The 23752-nt window shown below is 43.4% G+C and overlaps 7 non-coding genes across 7 annotated transcripts; 6 read left to right on the top strand and 1 right to left on the bottom strand.

Moving 5' to 3' along the window:
- Nucleotides 1-10480: 10480 nt before the first annotated feature.
- On the bottom strand, nt 10481-10599 carry LOC140272916 (5S ribosomal RNA). The gene has a single exon (XR_011907988.1). It is a non-coding gene; the product is annotated as a 5S ribosomal RNA (ribosomal RNA).
- Nucleotides 10600-16749: 6150 nt separating this feature from the next.
- On the top strand, nt 16750-16822 carry trnak-uuu (transfer RNA lysine (anticodon UUU)). The gene has a single exon. It is a non-coding gene; the product is annotated as a tRNA-Lys (tRNA).
- A 1197-nt stretch (nt 16823-18019) lies between these two features.
- On the top strand, nt 18020-18092 carry trnak-uuu (transfer RNA lysine (anticodon UUU)). The gene has a single exon. It is a non-coding gene; the product is annotated as a tRNA-Lys (tRNA).
- Nucleotides 18093-19289: 1197 nt separating this feature from the next.
- On the top strand, nt 19290-19362 carry trnak-uuu (transfer RNA lysine (anticodon UUU)). The gene has a single exon. It is a non-coding gene; the product is annotated as a tRNA-Lys (tRNA).
- A 1197-nt stretch (nt 19363-20559) lies between these two features.
- On the top strand, nt 20560-20632 carry trnak-uuu (transfer RNA lysine (anticodon UUU)). Its single transcript has one exon. It is a non-coding gene; the product is annotated as a tRNA-Lys (tRNA).
- A 1197-nt stretch (nt 20633-21829) lies between these two features.
- trnak-uuu (transfer RNA lysine (anticodon UUU)) lies at nt 21830-21902 on the top strand. Its single transcript has one exon. It is a non-coding gene; the product is annotated as a tRNA-Lys (tRNA).
- Nucleotides 21903-23099: 1197 nt separating this feature from the next.
- On the top strand, nt 23100-23172 carry trnak-uuu (transfer RNA lysine (anticodon UUU)). The gene has a single exon. It is a non-coding gene; the product is annotated as a tRNA-Lys (tRNA).
- The last annotated feature ends 580 nt before the right edge of the window (nt 23173-23752 follow it).

Raw genomic sequence — 23752 nt, forward strand, 5'->3', positions numbered from 1 at the left:
AGATGCTTCATCTCCTCTTTCAAACCCTCCTTCTTATTGTCTCAGATTACAGACATGTTTCCCTCTCTGAAGGCAACCATCCCTAACAGTGCCTGTGGGCAGCTGCTCATGTGGAACGTCCTGTAGTGCACTGCGTCGGCTGCATTCCTGCCTGCCTCAAACAATGGGTCAGAAAAGACTTTACAGTCTTGCAGTCATGTCAATTGAAAAAGACGAGCTTCAGCCTCTGAGTCACAACAGAGTGATAGAGCCATTTGTCACCCTTAAAAACAGACGGAATTCTTTGCTTCCATCCACCAAGTAACTCGCAATTGGAGCCATTTGTTTCTTGTTAATGCTGTAAATATGCTGTTACTGTGCAAACCTGTGATAGTTTTTGTACTGTATTAAAGAAACAGACTGAAATAATAATTAATTATTTCTCAGTCTACGTTAGCTGTTTGTGAAGTTTTGTGCTCGTGCGCTACGTTCACTCACATCCTGTTCCTCTCTGGGGGCTAAGCCCCCCCTGTCCTTAAGACCTAGTGACGCCCCTGACATCAACTCAAATCCTCCTTCCTTTTAAGGGTTAACATGTTGCTGAATAAATTTTATCTTTAGTAGGATCTACTCTTTCATTTTCAACCATTCCAATAATTTGGTTAGATTTTCATCAGCAGGAGCAGCTCTTTACAGAGTTTTTATGAATGCAGCCCCTGATCTTAAACATCTCCTCTTTTTTTTTCCTGCAGACACCTGAAAAACAGCAGCATTTGTGCTCTGAAAGTAATGAATAAATATCAACAATAGAAACTAAAGGATGATTTAAAGAATTATTTCTGTCTGAATGTGAAGTCTGACTGAAAGAGCAGCAGAATCCCACACTGCAGGTTCTGATTGGTCCAACTGGATCCTGCAGCACAATGCAGGAAGTGAAAAGACTGAACCACAATGAACACTAAACCCCTTCATACATACACTGCATCACAGCTTCATAACGGAAGGTCTGACAGGAAGCTGCTCTTTCTGACTTTAAAGGTGGAGACGACACTTTGATTCCAGGAAATAAAAACATGAAGCAGTTTGTTTGAGAAGGAAACAAATTAAAAAAATATCTTGTTGTTTGATTCCAGTTAATCAATAATCTGATAATCATCTATATTTGTTTTCAAACACAAACTGATCAACGTTTGCTCTGAAATAAGAAGTGAACATGTTCTCCAACATTACAGAGCAGAAACAAACAGGAAAGTCTGAACTTACAGATTGTTCAGAGCTAAAGAAGGAGAAGAGTCTCCGCTCGACAGACTGAGACACAGGTGAGCTGCTTCCTGGAACCAGTCAGAGCAGAGTTCCCCTGTGATGGAGTGAGGACTGATAAAACCTGTCTGACCAGTGGAGTTCATGTTAAAACACATCTCCAAGTTCCTGAACAACAAACTGATCCGAAAACATTTATTCTGCCGTTCTCTCTGAATGAGCAGTGAGTTTCTGTGTCCGACTTTAATGGAAGAAACCACAGTTAGTCCCACAAATTAAAACACAATGGGATTTATTTTGTGAATAAAACAAATAAATCACATTATGTTTCTAATCAATAACAATGTAAATGATAATCATGCAGATTTATCTTCAAACTCAACAGTGATCAAACTGGAGCTGAAATAAGAAGTGAACATGTTCCCCAAACATTACAGAGCAGAAACAAACAGGAAAGTTACTGAAGACAAAGTTCAGACTCACAGTTTGTTCAAACCAAGTGTTGAAGAAGACGAGGCTCCACAGACTGAGACACAGGTGAGCTGCTGCTGGAATCAGTCAGAGCTCCACCCCTGATGGGGGCAGGACAGGTAGGAGGGAGGAGCAGCAACAGGATCTGATTTCATCTTTATCTCTGAGTTTAACAGCAGCTTGTAACCTTGTTGTAACATTTCTGATTTGTTTTAAAATGAATGAACAGTTTCATCAGTCTTTCTCTCACTCCTGACTCCTATCAGCCATCATCTGCTTATTTCCTCCATCATGTCTCACTGAGCAGTTTTCTCACATTAGGTAGGGATCATGATGGAGGTCAGAATGGTAACTGACCATCTCACAGCCAGCCTGGGACTTGGAGGCGTCCTGCTTTGGTATCAGGCAGACTGGTCATGTTGACTCTGAAGCAACGATCAGATGGAGGAGGGAACATGCTCATTAACATCACTGATGTTGGATAGAAAGAGAGCATTTTCTGTCCATCTGAGCATGAATAGGACTGAAACAGATGACCTGGCTGAACACTCCCTCTACAACATGTTCCTGCTTAAGTTTGAAGCTTTAAAAGTATTCTGACACCTCTGAAACTTGTTGTGTTTCACACAGCATGCCTTATTTATTTCACGATGACTGTGTTTGAGGAGATTAACAGAACCCGTAAACATCTTACTGTTTGATTGTGCTGAAAATGTAGAAGAATGACCCGAATTCATGGTGAGAAAAGTGTTGAATGTCTGCAGCTTATTATTCTCCCGCTTCCGTCACGTTTTTCGGCGCGCTACTCGTCCCACAGCGAAGGTCCCCTTGGAGGCTTCTGAACTCAGCCATACAAGGTCACACACACATCATTCAAAGTTTGTGTGTGACAGGAAAGACTCAGCTTTAACCGGTGTAAAGGGCTTGTTAATAGCTTATACGGCTTTGACACAACGGCAGTTTACGTTTTAGGTGTCCAGAGGAGCTAATTTTCTGGCTCCCACTCTAATCCTCACTCTACAAATCTTTAAAAAATGATTTTTGCCTCACAGATTTCTCACAAATCCCCTCTGAGCGCAGAGAGAGAACATTAAATCCCATTATAAAACGGGCGAGGCCTGAAATCAGTCGGAAAAATAATTTTAAAACTGCCATAATAAAGGAGCCACGGGGGTTAGAAGAATAAAAATGACACCGCTGGCTTCCCCCGTCCCTTCTGGCGCTCACGGTGAAAGAATTATTCGGATACGACTTCTACTTTTCGAACAGCAACCGTTTGTTCCAGATTTCTTCCTCAAAATGAAAACCCCATGATTTTAAGGGGACAAAGTGAGGTGCAGATTTGTCAGTGGGCACGTGCAGCTGTTGCCCACAGCAACTAATTAGGAGGCCAGACTCAACGAGCCCCAAACTGTCCTATTTTAGAGGGCAGTAACTCAGCCATACGGTATCACAGAGACATCATTCAAACTTTAAAATGTTCACAAGACATTCAGCTATTATGTGATTATACAGCTTTTTCAAATATTAAGCCAATTGTGAAATATGACAGTTTAAAAAAACATGAACATTTTTGCTCCTTCTTGATTTTTATGAATGAGAAGATTAGAGTGGCAGACTGATCATTTGAACTTTTTCTGATATTCAAACAAATGCCTCTAACTTTCATGCTGTTTAACTCAGACAAACAAATTATACCTTAAAATGTAGGTACACTTGTCCTCTTCCAGCTGATGTAACTACTAAATAGCTCACATTTACAGAATTTCAGCTATGAGCCTTGAAGCGAGAGAAACCTTTCAATTTCTCTCACTAACTCCAATGGAAATTTGGTGGAACGCCAGAGACAGGTTCAACTGTGTTCAACCTGCTGCCGTTTAAATTTTTTTCACTCCATTGAAATAAAAACTACATTGCCGCGTTCCTCCAAGCCTTCTGCTTCTTACGGTCTTCAAATTATTTTCCTCGCTCTTCCGGTTTTCTCACAGGAGGTCATGCAATTTCTGCAGGTTATACAGGGAGAGAGCTGCAGCTGTTGACAAACATTGCTATCACTGATGACATCACTCTTCCACTCCCTGCTGTATATTACACTGAAGCCATTTTAACTATTAATCACTTGATTTCTGATAAATTTCCACTAGATTCAGCTTTTTGAGCATGTTCAACTAATCCCATTCAGCTACTTTTCTTTCTTAAAGCTCCAGCTCCTTTCAAAAAGACATTTCAGGCCTTTTGAAACAACATGGCGGCCCTATTATAAAAGCTTTATGCCAGCCTGTGTTCACTCATGTTTTCCATTATTCAGAACATATTAACAGGTTCATGCCAGCCCCTGATGAGACAAATGCGCGCGATAGCGCGCACTAACTCATGTTTTCCATTAATCTGAACAGATTAATAGGTTCAGGCCAGACCCTGATGAGACAAATGCGCGCGATAGCGCGCACTAACTCATGTTTTTCATTAATCTGAACAGATTAATAGGTTCATGCCAGCCCCTGATGAGACAAATGCGCGCGATAGCGCGCACTAACTCATAAATTTCCTTTAATCTGAACAGATTAACAGCTTCATGGCAGCCCCTGACGACACAAATGCGCGCGATAGCGCGCATTCACTCATATGTTCTCCATTATTCTGAACAGATCAACCGGGCCTTATGTGTCTAAAGCAGGCAGATTTCACCAGAACAAGCCTGAATCTCATATTTAAGACTGGATTATGATCATATAATGCTTGACTGGCAACTACCAGCTTCTCTGTGTCTGTGTGTGGACGGGCAGAAGACGGGCAGCAGCTGGGCACCCATCAAAATTTCTTCAGAAATTTTCTAGTTTCCAATACAATGGAGAAATGGATGTGAAACAGAGCTGAGCTCACATTAAACACATGTTGGAATAAAAACTGTTCAAACGGACTCTGCTACATTTTACTCTGTTACAACATTTACACTCAGCTCACCTCTGAAAGGATGGATGTTGGTCTGATTTGAAGTAAAGAGGTAGATCCATTGACTCATTGCTCTTAAAGGAGACACAGCTGGGTTCAGGTTCAGGTTCAGGTTGGTTCCTGTGAATAAAGGTGGTTTGGTGATGTGAGTGCTGAGCTCTGACATGGAGAAGAGTCATGGACAGTTAGAGGTCATCTCACCTCTGAGCTTTGCTCTGGCTCTCATGTTCCCCACACAGAGTGGTTTTAGTGTCCTCACACTGATCCATGCTGCTGAATTCACATCAGCTCACACACACTTTCTACCTTCATCTGCAGAGGAAACACAAATCATTCATCTGCACATCAACTCAAATCCTCCTCTCCATCATTTGGGCTGTAAAAAGATCAGCTGCTGTTCTTCCACCAGTCCACTAGAGGGAGGCATGGAGCAGCACAGACATCATGATGATGATGATGATGATGATGATGATGATGATGATGATGATGATGATGATGATGATGAAACATTTCCATTTACTGACACACACTGATTATCTGAACCTGCAGCATGATGATAAATCTGATATCTGAAACACTCTGATGGGCTGAATGCAGGACTGAACTGACATGAACAGCTATACTGTAGATAAGTAGCAGCAGGACTCCAGAAATCCATCCTGCAGGATCACTGCAGTCTGACAGGAACCACCAGGGAGCGCTCACTCCTCTCTGTTAAATATTATTCACCCACTGATGAGTCCACATGATCACACACAGAGGCTCCAGACACACCTGAATTATGATCCTTCATAAAACAGGTTGAGTATCAGAGTCCAACAGGATCAGAGTCCAGGATTAATCTGGATCTCATGTCAGGACTCTATTGTGAGTGTGTTCAGAGAGCAGTGATGAACAGAGTGTCAGTGAACAGCACATTCCAGTCAGAGTTCCTCTGTTGGAGGAGAAAACAGCAGCAGACTGAGTGGGAAACATTTCATGTTGGTAACAAGCTGCAGCTCCTCATCAACACACACTGATTGTTGCTGTTTACTCTCAGCTCACATGACTTGTGTCTCATCAGCAGAGGAAATCTCTCTCTGCTCGGAGACTTTGTTAAATGAATGTGAAGTGTCACTTACTCAGCTTCTTCCATGAACTTCTTCCCTCTGCAGCTCTCTGCTGTCTGGACCAGGTCTGTGTGGAAGAAGAGGAAATCCTCTGCTGCTTCTCCGACATCAGTCCTCTGTGTCTGCAGGCTGCCGTCACTCTGAAACTCTGCAAAGCATAAAAGAGTCTTAAAGTGATCAGAGGTCAGCTTTATATGACACAGTCAGGTGTGTTCAGGTGTGACTGATGATTTCTGACTCTCCTTCAGGGGCTGCTAAAGTACACAGAACCTCTTTTTAAGTAGAGGCACATCTACTTTTGTAAAAAATTAACTAAAATACTTTGTCAAAAATAAAAGTTCTGCTTCAACTTAAAAAGTACGGGTTCTGAAATGTACCTTTTTGGTCTAAAAGTACAAAGTAACCTGTTTTAAGGGAAATTTCCACAGCTCTGTGAATGCAAAGCTAACTGAACCTCACATCATCACCTTTATTCAACCAGGAAGTCTCACTGAGATCAGAGAGCTAATGCAAGAATGTCCGGATCATCATCTGATCTGAGGAATCTTATATCTCTGTGATTTTAAACTGGATGAAGAAGGAATTACTGAAGATAATCTACACTGTCAACACATTTGCCAAGAATCCTTCTTCCAGCCGACAGCTTCAAACAGTTAAACACAGTGATGGGTGAGGACTAACTTCCTGCTCTGAATCTGCTGTGAGCAGAGTTCACTTTCATCCATGTCATTAGTTTCTGACTCTTCTTGTCACAGACGCCACGCTCAGTCTCTTTGTCTCTGTCTCGTTATTTTGTTGTTATGTCTGTCACCGGCTGATGGAAACACCACCCATTACTGTCCCATCCATGTAGGCTGAAAGCAGTCCTAATGTTGGGAAGACTCACAGTGATGGAACAGAATAAGTCGCTGATAATCACCAGAAAATATATCAAAACCACGGTTTAAACTGGGATTTGTACTGGAGCTCTGTAGTTTTAGTGCTGCGACAGATGCACCAGATGTGTGCAGGGAGACAACATCTGTCATCATGTGACAAACTGTGAACACATCAAGGTGACATCTCTCAGGTCTGCACAGCAATCAGAGTCATCCTGGATCCAGCTGTCTGTGTAAAACTGATACTGATAAAATGTTAGAAGTCTCCTGTGTGTCTGTATCAGCTCCAGCAGCGGTGCTGTAATGGTGATGATGGGATGAGACATGAATACCACAGTTTTTCATCTTTACAGTTAACTGGAGTTGATTTATCTATTGTCAGGAACCAAAATAAAACTAGATTGTAAAAAGCTCAGGCTGAAATTAGGACTTCTGTGTTGTTCGGGTCGGTTTCGTCCCAGTTACAAAAATAAGATTATAAAGCAATAATTAGAGCCACAGATGACATCATCAGGGCACTGTCAGCCAACACACTGACAGCCAGCTCCTCTCCTCATCATGTGAGCTTTAGGGGATTCTCATTTTGCCTTGTTATCCAGTTTACCTGCACAGAAACAGAACAAGCAAAGACAGGCATGTCCACACATGTGAGCTCAGTTCAGTGTGGAGTTGGTGACCTGCAGAGTGCACATCTCCAATGTTCAGCATGCCAAAATGAAAAGAAGATTCTCAGTGAGAGAAGTTCTGGGTAATATTTCTGGTGAACATGAGGGAGAGGACACAGAGCAGCATGGAGATACGGATGAGCAGGTTTCTGAGGAGGAAGACAAAGTGGAATATCATCCAGAAGACACTCATCTGATGAGGAGGTCACCGGTGCTGAGGCTGCTCCTGCTGAAAGACTCAAGTCCAAAAATGGTAAGATGTGTTGGAGCTCAGTACCTCGTGATGTACATGATGGCAGGGCAGCTGCTGCAGATGTCATCAAAATGACTCCTGGAATCACAGGGTTTGCTGTGACCAGAATCAGTGACATCAACACATGTTTTGAGCCATTTATGCCATTAAAAAGAGTCAAACCTTGAAGGAACAAAAGTCCATGGCAACATGTGGAAAGACACTGATGAGGAACACCTGGATGCTTCTTCTTTTTGCTGGAGTGCACAGATCCTGCAATGAGGCCACTGATCGTCTCTGGGACGCATCGACAGGCAGAAATATTTTCGAGCAACAATGTCACTTCAGACCTTTCAAATGATATCAAGAGAACAACAGAGACACCAGAGAAAGATCTGACCAGCCTGCTCCCATCAGGGCTGCCTGGGACAGATGGGTGCAGCTCCTTCCACTGTCTAATGTCTTATTTAATGTCCAATTGTTTTCTCCTCATACATTTTTTTGTATATGTTTATGCATTTAGCAGACGCTTTTATCCAAAGCAACTTACAGGTAGGCAGATAGGGTAAGGGGGCCTTGCCTAAGTACCCCTACTGGAGGTAGCAGTACCTCTCATGCAGGGGATTTGAACCCAGGTCACCCACATGAAATGTGGCAATCTTAACACTACACTATCCAGTCCAGTGTTTGAACAGGAAAACATCTGAAAAACCTTTTAAATCATTATGTTGAGAATCCCAAAGTTTGACTCCTGCAGCTGAGATACACATTTGTTTTAAATTGGTTAAATTGGTTGTCCCAGTAGAGGGCCTGTGTAGAAATCCCTCCGTTAGCTCTCCTATAGCCGCAAGTAGCCACATAACAGCACCTCTGAGCTAACAGAGCTATAGTACACGTTCGTTCATTCATTTTTCTTAAAGTATTGGTGAAATTAAGACAGATAATGTCTTATTTAGAGGCTGCATCGTCCCATTAACTCCGTTATATGGATATACGCTGATCGCGAGTTTTCTAAATAGCTCCCGAAGGACGCCGACTTTCGCCAAACTCTTCTGTGAGTAGATGAAACGTATTTCATGCCAGAAATAAGGTCCAGGTTTAAAAATACCGGAGTTGCCCTTTAAAGCAACTCCTCTCACACCAAAGCTATTTAACTCTGAAAGTTATATTGAATGATCAATAGTGTGAAAAGCTTTCTTCAGCTCAATGAATGGTTCATATGGTAAACTTCTTTCTGTCTGTTGCAGTTGGGATTTCTTCTGTCACCTTCATTATTGCTGCAGCTGTAGACCTATTTGAACCAAACCCATATTGACTCTCATTCAATAAGCTGTTGTTTTCAATAAAACTATCTAGTTTCTGAACAAACTGTGAAAGTATTGATATTGGTCTGCAGCTGTTAAAGCTATGTCTATCTGATGTCTTTAGTTGAAACATGTGATCACCTCATGACACATCAGGAAGTTGATCAGCTTCAGCTGCTGCTGATTTGTTGGCAGACGCCTCAGTTTCTCTTTGGCTCTCAGTTTGCTGGTTCCTGGATTTCCTGGATCTGTTGACATGTCCCAGGTACTTGTTGTGTTTGATCCTCATACATTTAACTTTGTCCTTAGAAAGGATGAGTTCCAAAAAGGGAAACAGGGACTGCTTTTGCATTTGACACAGCCTATATCATGCCAATGTTCATTTGGGGCTGCAGTTTTTGCTTTAGTTTCAGACTTGTTATTAGACTGGAATGTTGAGGAGTTTCTGTGATAGATAGGCTCCAGTCCCCCTGAAACCATGAATTAAAGAAAGTGGAAGGATGGAAAGTTTTAGGGACATTTATTCATTCATTCCACTTCAGCATTTCTGTTTTGGGAAAGATTCCAACTTTAATTAAATCTTTTTATTAAATTTAATGTGAAGTTATCGTGAAGAAAATTAATATGACCACTTATAAAACAAAAATAGACTTTTAAATAAGTTTTTCAAAGAGGTAAGTTATGGTTGAAATTTCTTATGGGTTTGATTTAGATTCAGTTTGATGGTCAGTTCACCTCCAGACGGTGCAACTTAACCCCTGACCCGGATCAGCTTAACCCTAACCTGGGGCAAACAGGAAGCCTTTCGCTTATAATTCACTTATAAAAGCTGATTATGAACTTCTTTCAATTTGATTAGTGTTGATTTTGAGTCAGGTGACAGTGGTGTAGATCCTTTACAAGCACTGATGCCACACTGAGAAATATTCAACTCCCAGTAAAAGTTCTGCATCTAAAACCTCACTCAGGTAAAAGAATCAAAGTGTCATCAGCAACATTTACTAACACTTCCACCAGTAAAAGTATTTATTCTGCAGAGCAGCTCTCAGTGTTTGCTGTTAGATATAAAGTTGCCTGTTTGACAGTTTAAAGTGGCTGCACGTGCACTTTTTCTATCTGGCCTCAGTAAATCTCTGTAATTTATTCATTTGTGTTTGGAAAACATCGGAAACTTCATTTCTGAGCCCACATCAGTGGGTTCTGGTTGTTAACACGTAGATGAGGAGACAGTTCAGTGTGTGAGGATAAAAGCAGAGGAGAACCTGGGACATCTGAGCAGATCTGGGATCAGCACCTTGGATATCAGCAGGGATTGTTAGGAAGGAAGGAAATGGGATGAATCTGCAGACTGCAGGAAGATCTGTTAACAGTCTGCAGACTAATGTGAGACAATAATATCTGTGTGTGTTTGGTATCCAGAAGAATTGAGACAGATGAAGTCACTGTGAGCTGAGCAGTGCTGGAAGATGATATGACAGAGTGACCTAAATGAGTTTTATGTGTGCGTTCATTTCCAGTCTTTGACAAAGATTGAAAAGTGAATTTATTTGAGTGATTTCCTTCCTGATGTGAAGTATGTCATGAAGCTGTCCGTGTTGAGTGAGCAGCAGCGCCTCCTGCAGGTGTAAAAAGCTTACAGCACCTGGTATTCCCAGGCGGTCTCCCATCCAAGTACTAACCAGGCCCGACCCTGCGTAGCTTCCGAGATCGGACGAGATCGGGCGTGTTCAGGGTGGTATGGCCGTAAGCGAGAGAACCAGTCACAGATTAGCTTTTTATAGATGCTGAAACAACATCTATTACTGTGTTCTGACTTCTAAGCTATAATGTAACTGCTTAAAAATGAGCAATTTGTGATGATTTCATCTAACTAAGCAGCCTCGCTCTCTCTGTGTGACGCTGAACACAAAACTACACACAGGGAACAGAAGAGGTCGACAGACACAAAGTTATCTGAGAGTCTCACTTTCAGCTGCAGAGAACCAACACGAGAGAGAAGAACATGTGCAGGATCAGCATCAGCCTCTCAAGCCAATTAGGTGAAAAACTAAAAGGAACATATGGTTCAAGCAGATATATATATATATTTGTTACAGTGACTCAAACGGTTACATGCTGCCATTCCGACATCTCGCCATTCCGACATTGGCCTCCAATTGTCGGAATGGCGACACTTAATTTTTTATTAAACGTCCCGCCATTCCGACACTTTTTTCCTCCTATGGTTGGAATGGCGGTATGTTTTGTTTTTTTTTAACATACCGCCATTCCGACAGTTCCTTTTAATAGCCTATTTTTTACCCAAAACATTTTACACTAATGAAACTAAACAAACTTTAATAATCTATTATCAAAATCCCCTGAAATGTCAAATATAAAAATACAGATATTAATGTAACTCTGGCGAGACTGAAACTGATTAAGCAGAAATACAGTGTCAGTGAGCTGTCACAGCAGCCAGCTGGAGCGGAGCTCTCCACAGAGCCCATGCGTCTTTTGCCCGCTGTCATCATATGCAAAAGTAATAATTGCAATTACAGATCACGGCTACTGCACAGGACACAGTTGAGAGCACTCTGCCTTGCCTTGCCAATAGGAGAGGAGAGAAATGACAGCATAGAACGTATAAAACACAACAAAATGCAGTAAAAACGTTTATTCATGTAATTCACGTGATTTATGAGTACTTATGGGAAGCGCGGATGGGCTTTGCGCATTTGGCACAAACACACAGCCGTTGCGCAAGGCTTTATACAGCCTGTTGATATCTTAAGGACCTAACTGGTCACACCTGGGAGTAAATGTCATGTAGAGATTGTTTTTACGTGACATTACAGCTGAACATATAGCTTTCATCCACAAACCAACGTGGGAGAGCCCGAAGACGCATGTGCCAGACGCACATAGGCATGCGTAAAACCAATTTTGACCACTTCATGCTGCGTATTTGCTTTCTGTTAGTTAGCTTTCGTTTCTTTTGGATTCTTGTGCGTGTTATGGAGCCGTTTCGGTCCATATTTGTAAGCCTTTTTTTCCTGGATTAAATTTTCGGAAGTTGAAACAAGTGGCATTTGAGTGTGTGATTGAAAACCACCACTGTCTGCTTCTCCTCCTCCAGTTGCCGAGACTTTGTGTTTTTAATAACGCTTGTCTGTAAACATGTGTTAAACATATAAATTGCATGAACAGAAAGAAGGGACTCGCCTGTTGAGTAACGCACATTTCCTTAAACTGAAAGCCTTGTCGGAATGGTGGGACGTTTGCATGTCGGAATGGTGGGATGTCGGAATAGCGGGATGTCGGAATGGGTGTTGCCACCCGATTCAAACAGGCCTGACGTTAGCCTGTTCGGGCCATGGTTAAAGCGAGTTTGGGCGGTTTCCCACCATAGTCCTGTGATTTTCTTAAAACCTTTTTACAGTTCCAAAGCCTAATTACTTTGAAAGTCCCACATTTGAAATGTTGTAGTACGAGTTTTCCGTTTTCACCAAGTTGACAGGAAGGCATTTTGGCCGGACTTTCAAATTTGCAACGTGGAAATAAGGTTTTTTCAGTGAACGCAGCATGAATGTGTCTGACGCAGAGACGAGGATAAATGAGGTTCATAATGCACTGGCGCTGTCTTTCCTTGGAGAAATGGTGAAGTTTTTTTTTTTTTACTTTGAATACAGTGTGGGTGAAGGAAAAATATGTCACGCGAATGAAAGCAACAGTTGTTTATGAGTACATTAAACGTCAGGGCTGCCGTAATCAGCAGCCATAGTTAAATTTCCATGGAGCAGGGGAGTCGTTTGCTCCGTGTTCATTTGACTCAGTCTGAGTCTGCAGAGAAGCTGCGGCTGCGCACCGGTCTGTAGCCCCACAGAGTGCAGGGATGAACGGCTCCTCTCCGCTCAGCTTTTCCGTTGGTTAATTGTTTTAGTTTCATAGTCCTCCGTTAGTGGAGTGATTTTATGTTTTGCTCTTGGAGGATCTTTGCGCCGCCGTTATAGGTGTGCTGATAGATAATTGTTAAGGTTTCATAGTGCCTCTGTTTCTGAGAGAGCTTCTTTTGTTTAAGTCCGCCTCGTTAGGAGAGCGTGCGAGTTTCTTATCTTTAATAGCTCTTTGTTTTCCTCCTGGAGTGGAGAGGCTTTTGGTTTGATCATTTTCACAGCTGCACTCTCCTCCTCCATAGTTATTGAGGAGAGTGCTCAGGAGTTTCACAGCCCCTTTTTTTGCTCTGTGAGCAGATCATCAACCTGTTGTTTATATGAATAAACAGTCTTGACTTTGAACTCGACCCTGCATCTGTGTCCTGAGCCCTCAACAAAATCTTGAGACATATTTTCATTTTGTCTATATTAAAGTTTTAGACTAATCGTCGAGCAAATTGTTGGTCAGGAACATCCCTCGTGGGTCCAACTCGCCTCAGCTGACGAACTCAGATGGATCGTCCCAAGAAATCTACAGTACATACGATGTGATAGAAGTACAACCTACAACCCCTGTAGAGCTTCTGTTGCTGCTCTCTGTCACAGCTGTGGATTGTTTCTCCAGTCAGTAACTTGTTTGCTGCTCTGTCAGATAATGCAGCGACACATGTTTCCTACAGACTGTCACAGTTACTTCTCAGACCATCCTGAAAAGGATCATGAGGCCGATGCCAGATAGTGAGGATGAGCACAGTAGCCTGGAGGAGACGTGCAGCTCAGGCTTTCTGAGAGACCACACTGAAAATGCTCAGATTGTAAATGTTCTCTCAGAGAAACAGACCTGAACAATGTACATCTCCTAAAGCTGCTGCTGATTCTTCACACTGACTCCATATTTATGAAACCTGGTGGTGGAAAATCTACCCGGTAACATGATGGAAACATTGTTTTATTTTACTGCAGAAAGACCAGTTTATTTTTACAGGTGAAGCAGAGATTCTTTGATCTTTGGGTAAAGTTGAGAAAGTTCTGCTGTTCAGCATCTTATTGGCAGCTTTAAATACTTCTGACTGTGTCTCTGTGGGCTCCTCTCAGGAACTGCACCAACTCCTGAAGCTGTGGACAGGTTGGAGTATACCTCCCCAGCACCTGTATGCAGGAGTTCCTCCTGAAATGACCACGCCTGTAGCCTCAGCCTGCAGGACCTGCTGAAACTGCCTCTGAAGAGCCAAAGCTAGCAGACATTCAGAGAAAAGCTCCAAGCGTCTGTTAGAAGTACAGACTTTGGCTTTGGAATGATCCAATGTGAATAATGTGAGAAACTGAGCGTCTTTAAGTTGAACATTTCAAAGTTGGAGCAGTTAGTCTGTTCCTCTGTTTCATGCTGCTCATTGAAGGCTGTGGAGCAGTGAGCCATGTTAAGGCTTTACCTCATTAACTGGAAGTGTGTGAGGTTGGTAACAGTTCAGGAGAACTGAGAACAAACATTTCAATCTGAAGTTTTATTTACAAATGTTAAAGTTTGGTTAATAAAGACGATTGAACATGAAGTGTTTCGTGCACTTTTCCATCCAGCAGTGTGTGAACGTTGGTGAACTCGTCCAGTTCTGCTGTGGCTGCATCAGCTGCTGTGGTGCGGCTGCATAGATGTGGAGTGCATCCATGAAGGGAACATCGGGGTCAGGTGACCTGGCCATGTTCTCGCTCAGGTGTCCTTCAAGCTGCATTTGGGCTCCTTCAACTCGGTCCGTTTCACCTCCGAGGTCATCAGAGCCGTGTGGTCCATCCCAGTCAGTCCCACAGTCTGCCTCCACCTGAACACAAATAAAACACCATCACAGCTTTAAGCTTATTAAATATTTTGTAGGCTTTCTTGAGACTTAAACAAAAGCTTTGGCATCTTCAGATGTTTCACTGAAACATTTTCAGTTGCAGTTTTAAACTGTGAAGCTATGAAATCAGTTCTCCTCAGTATAAATATTAAGTTCTGTAATTTAGCCAAATCATTTTAGGCCTTTTAAATGTATCATTTAAATAGTGGCTCCTGATATGATGCACTCAGCTGTTTTAACACACCTGATCAGGATCCTGAAGGTGTCTGAATGATGTCCAAAGCTGGTGGGGAGACTGGCTGCCTGCTGCTCTCAGGCCATGATGGTTCCAAGCATCCATGAAGAAGGCAAGTTGCCTCTGCAGCTGAGGCAGAAAAGCCCAGTGGAGAGCAAAGAGATGACTCATCATCAGGGTTCAAAAGCCCTTCTCTCTCCAGGCTGAGAAACAGAGTATGGAATGGGTCAAGGACTGGAATGGAAACATCTGTCCATCAGCGTTCTATCCTGGAAGAACAAGAGACATGATTCAGAGAAACATTCCAAGCAGGAAGAGAAGATGTTTCTGCTCTGAATTAGAACTTCTAGCTGGTGGATGTTATGACTCTACAATGAGGAAACTGATGCTCATAAGTTCAGTGATGGCTTTAGAAATGTGTGTCCAGCCTAATCTGGTCTTGGTGGAGCACTCGCCTGAAAAACTAAGTCTGAAAATGTTTGATGCTGCTGCAAATACAAACAGTTCCAACACATCACGATCCGTCACAACAGAAAGAAATCCTCCTCCTCTGTCTCTCACAGAGCAGCAGTGTATGTGGACCGTCCTGCTGGCACTCCACACCTTCAGCACCACATTCACTGAAGAACCTCTGCATCCTGCACTCTGCTCAGTTCATTCCTCTGTATCTTTATAGAAAGTGTCTTTCTGTCTGAGAAACACTCACTGTTGAGCAGAAAGTTCACTCTGCACATACCTGCCTCTTTCATTCAGAAACACATTTTCAGCTTCATGGATTCATGGAGGGATGCACAGATATATCGTCCTAACATCGGTATCAGCCAATATTCAGCTTGTTATCTGCAATCGAGGAATCAGCAGAAAGGATAACATGAACCGATGGCATTGACTGATGTTGAGCCCACCCTGGGCTGGGACCCCTGCCCCTGGAAATCTCCTTGATGACACCTCCTCCTGAATCTGATGAATAGCACCAGAAGTCATCTGGGACGACCTGGCTTGGCACCTCCTTCCACCACAGGTGCAACTGCCTCGGCCGCCGGATTAGTGGCACAATGTTCAAGGAACTTAGCTTTCAGAGCAGGACCCAGGCCAGCGAAGAAGCGTCGAAACTTCTCCTCTCTTTGTGCCAAATCTCCATAGTCGGGAAATGCCTCCACGACCAGCAAAAACGCAGACTTGCTCAAACAGGTTGGAGGAATCCTCGTGAGCTCATCGTAGTAGTCGCCGCCATCTCCCGTCCCTCCAGCCAAGGAAACTCTGGCTTCCGTCACCAGCAAAAGGAGCGGGTAGATCCACCAAACAGAGACCAACTGAACTTGACAGGGTCATGTCTCCACGCCGCGTGATGCTAACTTAGCCTCACGCTAACTCACACAGCAAGCTAACTTCCATGGACCGGCAAAAGTCTAAACATATAAAAACATCACCTCTGTCACCAATGTAACCGAGCTTGCTGGGTTAATTCAACTTAACACTTTAAAATAAAAACATTAATGGAGACTGGATACAGAGTTTAACTTTCAGAACCTGCCGCCCCCGTTTTATTACTTCTACTCCCTCTCTGTACTTACTGCCTACAATACGACAACTCTAGCCAATGTGAGAGGACTCTTCACCAAAAAGCCAAGACAACGTTTCTGACAGTTGAATCGTACTGGAGTCTGCTGAAGTCCAACAATGGTAACTGGGATCAAGCACCAAAAATACAAGAGCGAGAGACGTTCATTGGAGCTCCAAACGTGTCTGATGGACGACTGTTTGGTGTCTAAGGTCCCAAAGATGCTTAAATTAGAATCTGAAGGCCAAACTACACACTGTTAGGTTTAAGCTTTAACATTCGTATCAGCCAATAAACCAGTCGGGTTGTGTGTTTTTATAAAAACTGTCATTTAAACTGTGATCTGTGACATTCAGAGCCTGGATAGCTCAGTCGGTAGAGCATCAGACTTTTAATCTGAGGGTCCAGGGTTCCAGTCCCTATTCAGGCTATACTACCTTTGAATATGTCATGGTTACTATCATTGCATTATCTTATACTTCTATGAATGCAGAGAACAACTCTACACTGGTCACTTTAAAGCCAATAGGTGCATTTGGACAGAGAGTTCTAAGAACTGTACACCTCCAATTTAACTATAAGAACTGCCCTTCCCCAGTGGAATTGTTTCATTTTCGATTCGCACATGAGTCGGGAACCTTGATCGGGACTGATGTGACGCAGCCGTCAGCGACAGATGTGTTACTTTAGCGCCACACTCAACAACAAAACAAAACCCGCGAGGAGGCCACCGTGTTTATGGTCTGCATGACAGTGATATTAATCATGGATGATCACATCAGGCGTCTAAGATGGAGGCTGGAAGAGCACACAGCGAGAGTCAGGAGATGAAGAATCCAGCAGCGGGCGATACTTCTTCGATCCATGAAGGAGAGAAGAGCGCCGCAGACAAAGGCGACAACGTCTAAGTTTAACTTATTAAAAAGGCGCCGGTTGTGTCCGTGTTGTATGAGTAAATATTTCAGACAAGGGGCGGAGCTACCAGCCACCAAACACCTACGTCATATGTGTTCCTGTTGAACCCAGAAAAGACCTCGGAGAAGGAGCTAAAATGGTTCTAGGAACTGAGGGCCGTGGTCCATAGTTCCTCTATGTCCGAATGCTCGAAAAAACGGCCCTATTCCTGAACAGGTTCCAGGAACTGCAAAAGGTTCCTACAGTGGGAATGCTTCTTTGCTCCACTTCTGCTACTCTTAAAACATACGTTAAAGACAGCAAGGGTTATGATCTTCTTCGTTGTGTATGACGAGGTTTCTCAAAGACAATGAAAACACTTCCTCGTAGACATATTCACCGTTCTGAACAGCCAATGTGAGAGGACTCTTCACCAAAAAGCCAAGACAACGTTTCTGACAGTTGAATCGTATTGGAGTCTGCTGAAGTCCAACAATGGTAACTGGGATCAAGCACCAAAAATACAAGAGCGAGAGACGTTCATTGGAGCTCCAAACGTGTCTGATGGACGACTGTTTGGTGTCTAAGGTCCCAAAGATGCTTAAATTAGAAACTGAAGGCCAAACTACACACTGTTATGTTTAAGCTTTAACATTCTTATCAGCCAATAAACCAGTCGGGTTGTGTGGTTTTATAAAAACTGTCATTTAAACTGTGATCTGTGACATTCAGAGCCTGGATAGCTCAGTCGGTAGAGCATCAGACTTTTAATCTGAGGGTCCAGGGTTCCAGTCCCTATTCAGGCTATACTACCTTTGAATATGTCATGGTTACTATCATTGCATTATCTTATACTTCTATGAATGCAGAGAACAACTCTACACTGGTCACTTTAAAGCCAATAGGTGCATTTGGACAGAGAGTTCTAAGAACTGTACACCTCCAATTTAACTATAAGAACTGCCCTTCCCCAGTGGAATTGTTTCATTTTCGATTCGCACATGAGTCGGGAACCTTGATCGGGACTGATGTGACGCAGCCGTCAGCGACAGATGTGTTACTTTAGCGCCACACTCAACAACAAAACAAAACCCGCGAGGAGGCCACCGTGTTTATGGTCTGCATGACAGTGATATTAATCATGGATGATCACATCAGGCGTCTAAGATGGAGGCTGGAAGAGCACACAGCGAGAGTCAGGAGATGAAGAATCCAGCAGCGGGCGATACTTCTTCGATCCATGAAGGAGAGAAGAGCGCCGCAGACAAAGGCGACAACGTCTAAGTTTAACTTATTAAAAAGGCGCCGGTTGTGTCCGTGTTGTATGAGTAAATATTTCAGACAAGGGGCGGAGCTACCAGCCACCAAACACCTACGTCATATGTGTTCCTGTTGAACCCAGAAAAGACCTCGGAGAAGGAGCTAAAATGGTTCTAGGAACTGAGGGCCGTGGTCCATAGTTCCTCTATGTCCGAATGCTCGAAAAAACGGCCCTATTCCTGAACAGGTTCCAGGAACTGCAAAAGGTTCCTACAGTGGGAATGCTTCTTTGCTCCACTTCTGCTACTCTTAAAACATACGTTAAAGACAGCAAGGGTTATGATCTTCTTCGTTGTGTATGACGAGGTTTCTCAAAGACAATGAAAACACTTCCTCGTAGACATATTCACCGTTCTGAACAGCCAATGTGAGAGGACTCTTCACCAAAAAGCCAAGACAACGTTTCTGACAGTTGAATCGTATTGGAGTCTGCTGAAGTCCAACAATGGTAACTGGGATCAAGCACCAAAAATACAAGAGCGAGAGACGTTCATTGGAGCTCCAAACGTGTCTGATGGACGACTGTTTGGTGTCTAAGGTCCCAAAGATGCTTAAATTAGAAACTGAAGGCCAAACTACACACTGTTATGTTTAAGCTTTAACATTCTTATCAGCCAATAAACCAGTCGGGTTGTGTGGTTTTATAAAAACTGTCATTTAAACTGTGATCTGTGACATTCAGAGCCTGGATAGCTCAGTCGGTAGAGCATCAGACTTTTAATCTGAGGGTCCAGGGTTCCAGTCCCTATTCAGGCTATACTACCTTTGAATATGTCATGGTTACTATCATTGCATTATCTTATACTTCTATGAATGCAGAGAACAACTCTACACTGGTCACTTTAAAGCCAATAGGTGCATTTGGACAGAGAGTTCTAAGAACTGTACACCTCCAATTTAACTATAAGAACTGCCCTTCCCCAGTGGAACTGTTTCATTTTCGATTCGCACATGAGTCGGGAACCTTGATCGGGACTGATGTGACGCAGCCGTCAGCGACAGATGGGTTACTTTAGCGCCACACTCAACAACAAAACAAAACCCGCGAGGAGGCCACCGTGTTTATGGTCTGCATGACAGTGATATTAATCATGGATGATCACATCAGGCGTCTAAGATGGAGGCTGGAAGAGCACACAGCGAGAGTCAGGAGATGAAGAATCCAGCAGCGGGCGATACTTCTTCATTTCATGAAGGAGAGAAGAGCGCCGCAGGCAAAGGAGACAACGTCTAAGTTTAACTTATTAAACAGGCGCCGGTTTTGTCCGTGTTGTATGAGTAAATATTTCAGACAAGGGGCGGAGCTACCAGCCACCAAACACCTACGTCATATGTGTTCCTGTTGAACCCAGAAAAGACCTCGGAGAAGGAGCTAAAATGGTTCTAGGAACTGAGGGCCGTGGTCCATAGTTTCTCTATGTCCGAATGCACGAAAAAACAGCCCTATTCCTGAACAGGTTCCAGGAACTGCAAAAGGTTCCTACAGTGGGAATGCTTCTTTGCTCCACTTCTGCTACTCTTAAAACATACGTTAAAGACAGCAAGGGTTATGATCTTCTTCGTTGTGTATGACGAGGTTTCTCAAAGACAATGAAAACACTTCCTCGTAGACATATTCACCGTTCTGAACAGCCAATGTGAGAGGACTCTTCACCAAAAAGCCAAGACAACGTTTCTGACAGTTGAATCGTATTGGAGTCTGCTGAAGTCCAACAATGGTAACTGGGATCAAGCACCAAAAATACAAGAGCGAGAGACGTTCATTGGAGCTCCAAACGTGTCTGATGGACGACTGTTTGGTGTCTAAGGTCCCAAAGATGCTTAAATTAGAAACTGAAGGCCAAACTACACACTGTTAGGTTTAAGCTTTAACATTCGTATCAGCCAATAAACCAGTCGGGTTGTGTGTTTTTATAAAAACTGTCATTTAAACTGTGATCTGTGACATTCAGAGCCTGGATAGCTCAGTCGGTAGAGCATCAGACTTTTAATCTGAGGGTCCAGGGTTCCAGTCCCTATTCAGGCTATACTACCTTTGAATATGTCATGGTTACTATCATTGCATTATCTTATACTTCTATGAATGCAGAGAACAACTCTACACTGGTCACTTTAAAGCCAATAGGTGCATTTGGACAGAGAGTTCTAAGAACTGTACACCTCCAATTTAACTATAAGAACTGCCCTTCCCCAGTGGAACTGTTTCATTTTCGATTCGCACATGAGTCGGGAACCTTGATCGGGACTGATGTGACGCAGCCGTCAGCGATTGATGTGTTACTTTAGCGCCACACTCAACAACAAAACAAAACCCGCGAGGAGGCCACCGTGTTTATGGTCTGCATGACAGTGATATTAATCATGGATGATCACATCAGGCGTCTAAGATGGAGGCTGGAAGAGCACACAGCGAGAGTCAGGAGATGAAGAATCCAGCAGCGGGCGATACTTCTTCATTTCATGAAGGAGAGAAGAGCGCCGCAGGCAAAGGAGACAACGTCTAAGTTTAACTTATTAAACAGGCGCCGGTTGTGTCCGTGTTGTATGAGTAAATATTTCAGACAAGGGGCGGAGCTACCAGCCACCAAACACCTACGTCATATGTGTTCCTGTTGAACCCAGAAAAGACCTCGGAGAAGGAGCTAAAATGGTTCTAGGAACTGAGGGCCGTGGTCCATAGTTTCTCTATGTCCGAATGCACGAAAAAACAGCCCTATTCCTGAACAGGTTCCAGGAACTGCAAAAGGTTCCTACAGTGGGAATGCTTCTTTGCTCCACTTCTGCTACTCTTAAAACATACGTTAAAGACAGCAAGGGTTATGATCTTCTTCGTTGTGTATGACGAGGTTTCTCAAAGACAATGAAAACACTTCCTCGTAGACATATTCACCGTTCTGAACAGCCAATTTGAGAGGACTCTTCACCAAAAAGCCAAGACAACGTTTCTGACAGTTGAATCGTATTGGAGTCTGCTGAAGTCCAACAATGGTAACTGGGATCAAGCACCAAAAATACAAGAGCGAGAGACGTTCATTGGAGCTCCAAACGTGTCTGATGGACGACTGTTTGGTGTCTAAGGTCCCAAAGATGTTTAAATTAGAAACTGAAGGCCAAACTACACACTGTTAGGTTTAAGCTTTAACATTCGTATCAGCCAATAAACCAGTCGGGTTGTGTGTTTTTATAAAAACTGTCATTTAAACTGTGATCTGTCACATTCAGAGCCTGGGTAGCTCAGTCGGTAGAGCATCAGACTTTTAATCTGAGGGTCCAGGGTTCCAGTCCCTGTTCAGGCGATACTACCTTTGAATATGTCATGGATACTATCATTGCATTATCTTATACTTCTATGAATGCAGAGAACAACTCTACACTGGTCACTTTAAAGCCAATAGGTGCATTTGGACAGAGAGTTCTAAGAACTGTACACCTCCAATTTAACTATAAGAACTGCCCTTCCCCAGTGGAAGTGTTTCATTTTCGATTCGCACATGAGTCGGGAACCTTGATCGGGACTGATGTGACGCAGCCGTCAGCGACAGACGTGTTACTTTAGCGCCACACTCAACAACAAAACAAAACCCGCGAGGAGGCCACCGTGTTTATGGTCTGCATGACAGTGATATTAATCATGGATGATCACATCAGGCGTCTAAGATGGAGGCTGGAAGAGCACACAGCGAGAGTCAGGAGATGAAGAATCCAGCAGCGGGCGATACTTCTTCATTTCATGAAGGAGAGAAGAGCGCCGCAGACAAAGGAGACAACGTCTGAGTTTAATTTATTAAACAGGCGCCGGTTGTGTCCGTGTTGTATGAGTAAATATTTCAGACAAGGGGCGGAGCTACCAGCCACCAAACACCTACGTCATATGTGTTCCTGTTGAACCCAGAAAAGACCTCGGAGAAGGAGCTAAAATGGTTCTAGGAACTGAGGGCCGTGGTCCATAGTTCCTCTATGTCCGAATGCATGAAAAAACAGCCCTATTCCTGAACAGGTTCCAGGAACTGCAAAAGGTTCCTATAGTGGGAATGCTTCTTTGCTCCACTTCTGCTACTCTTAAAACATACGTTAAAGACAGCAAGGGTTATGATCTTCTTCGTTGTGTATGACGACTTTTCTCAAAGACAATGAAAACACTTCCTCGTCGACATATTCACCGTTCTGAACACCCAATGTGAGAGGACTCTTCACCAAAAAGCCAAGACAACTTTTCTGACAGTTGAATCGTACTGGAGTCCGCTGGAGTCCAACAATGGTAACTGGGATCAAGCACCAAAAATACAAGAGCGAGAGACGTTCATTGGAGCTCCAAACGTGTCTGATGGATGACTGTTTGGTGTCTAAGGTCCCAAAGATGCTTAAATTAGAAACTGAAGGCCAAACTACACACTGTTAGGTTTAAGTTTTAACATTCGTATCAGCCAATAAACCAGTCGGGTTGTGTGTTTTTATAAAAAGTGTCATTTAAACTGTGGTCTGTCACGTTCAGAGCCTGGATAGCTCAGTCGGTAGAGCATCAGACTTTTAATCTGAGGGTCCAGGGTTCCAGTCCCTGTTCAGGCGATGCTACCTCTGAATATGTCATAGTTACTATCATTGCATTATCCTACACTTCGGGATTGATGTGACACAACAGACATGTAACTTTAGCGCCACTCAACAACAAAGCCCGTGAAAAGTAAGGAGAGAAGAAAACCAAACAACACCACCAAGAAGCTAACATGGAGAGCGAGGAGGCCACCGTGTTCATGGTCTGCATGACGGTGATATTAATCATGGACGATCACATCAGGCGTCTAAGATGGAGGCTGGAAGAGCGCACAGCGAGAGTCAGGAGATGAAGAATCCAGCAGCAGGCAATACTTCTTCTTTTCATGAAGACAAGAAGGAGAGCAGAGCGCCGCGGACAAAGGAGACGACGTTAATAAGTTTAACTTATTAAACAGGTGCCGGTTGTGTCCGTGTTGCATGAGTAAACATTTCAGACAAGGGGCGGAGCTACCAGCCATCAAACACCTACATCATGTTCCTGTGGAACCCAGAAAAGACCTCGGAGAAGGAGCTAAAATGGTTCTAGGAACTGAGTGCTGTGGTCCCTGGTTCCTGTATGTCCGAATGCACGAAAAAACGGCCATATTTCTGA

The sequence above is a fragment of the Leuresthes tenuis genome, unplaced genomic scaffold (genome assembly GCF_036924035.1).
Source record: "Leuresthes tenuis unplaced genomic scaffold, fLeuTen1.0.hap1 SCAF_1, whole genome shotgun sequence".
Lineage (NCBI taxonomy): Eukaryota > Metazoa > Chordata > Actinopteri > Atheriniformes > Atherinopsidae > Leuresthes > Leuresthes tenuis.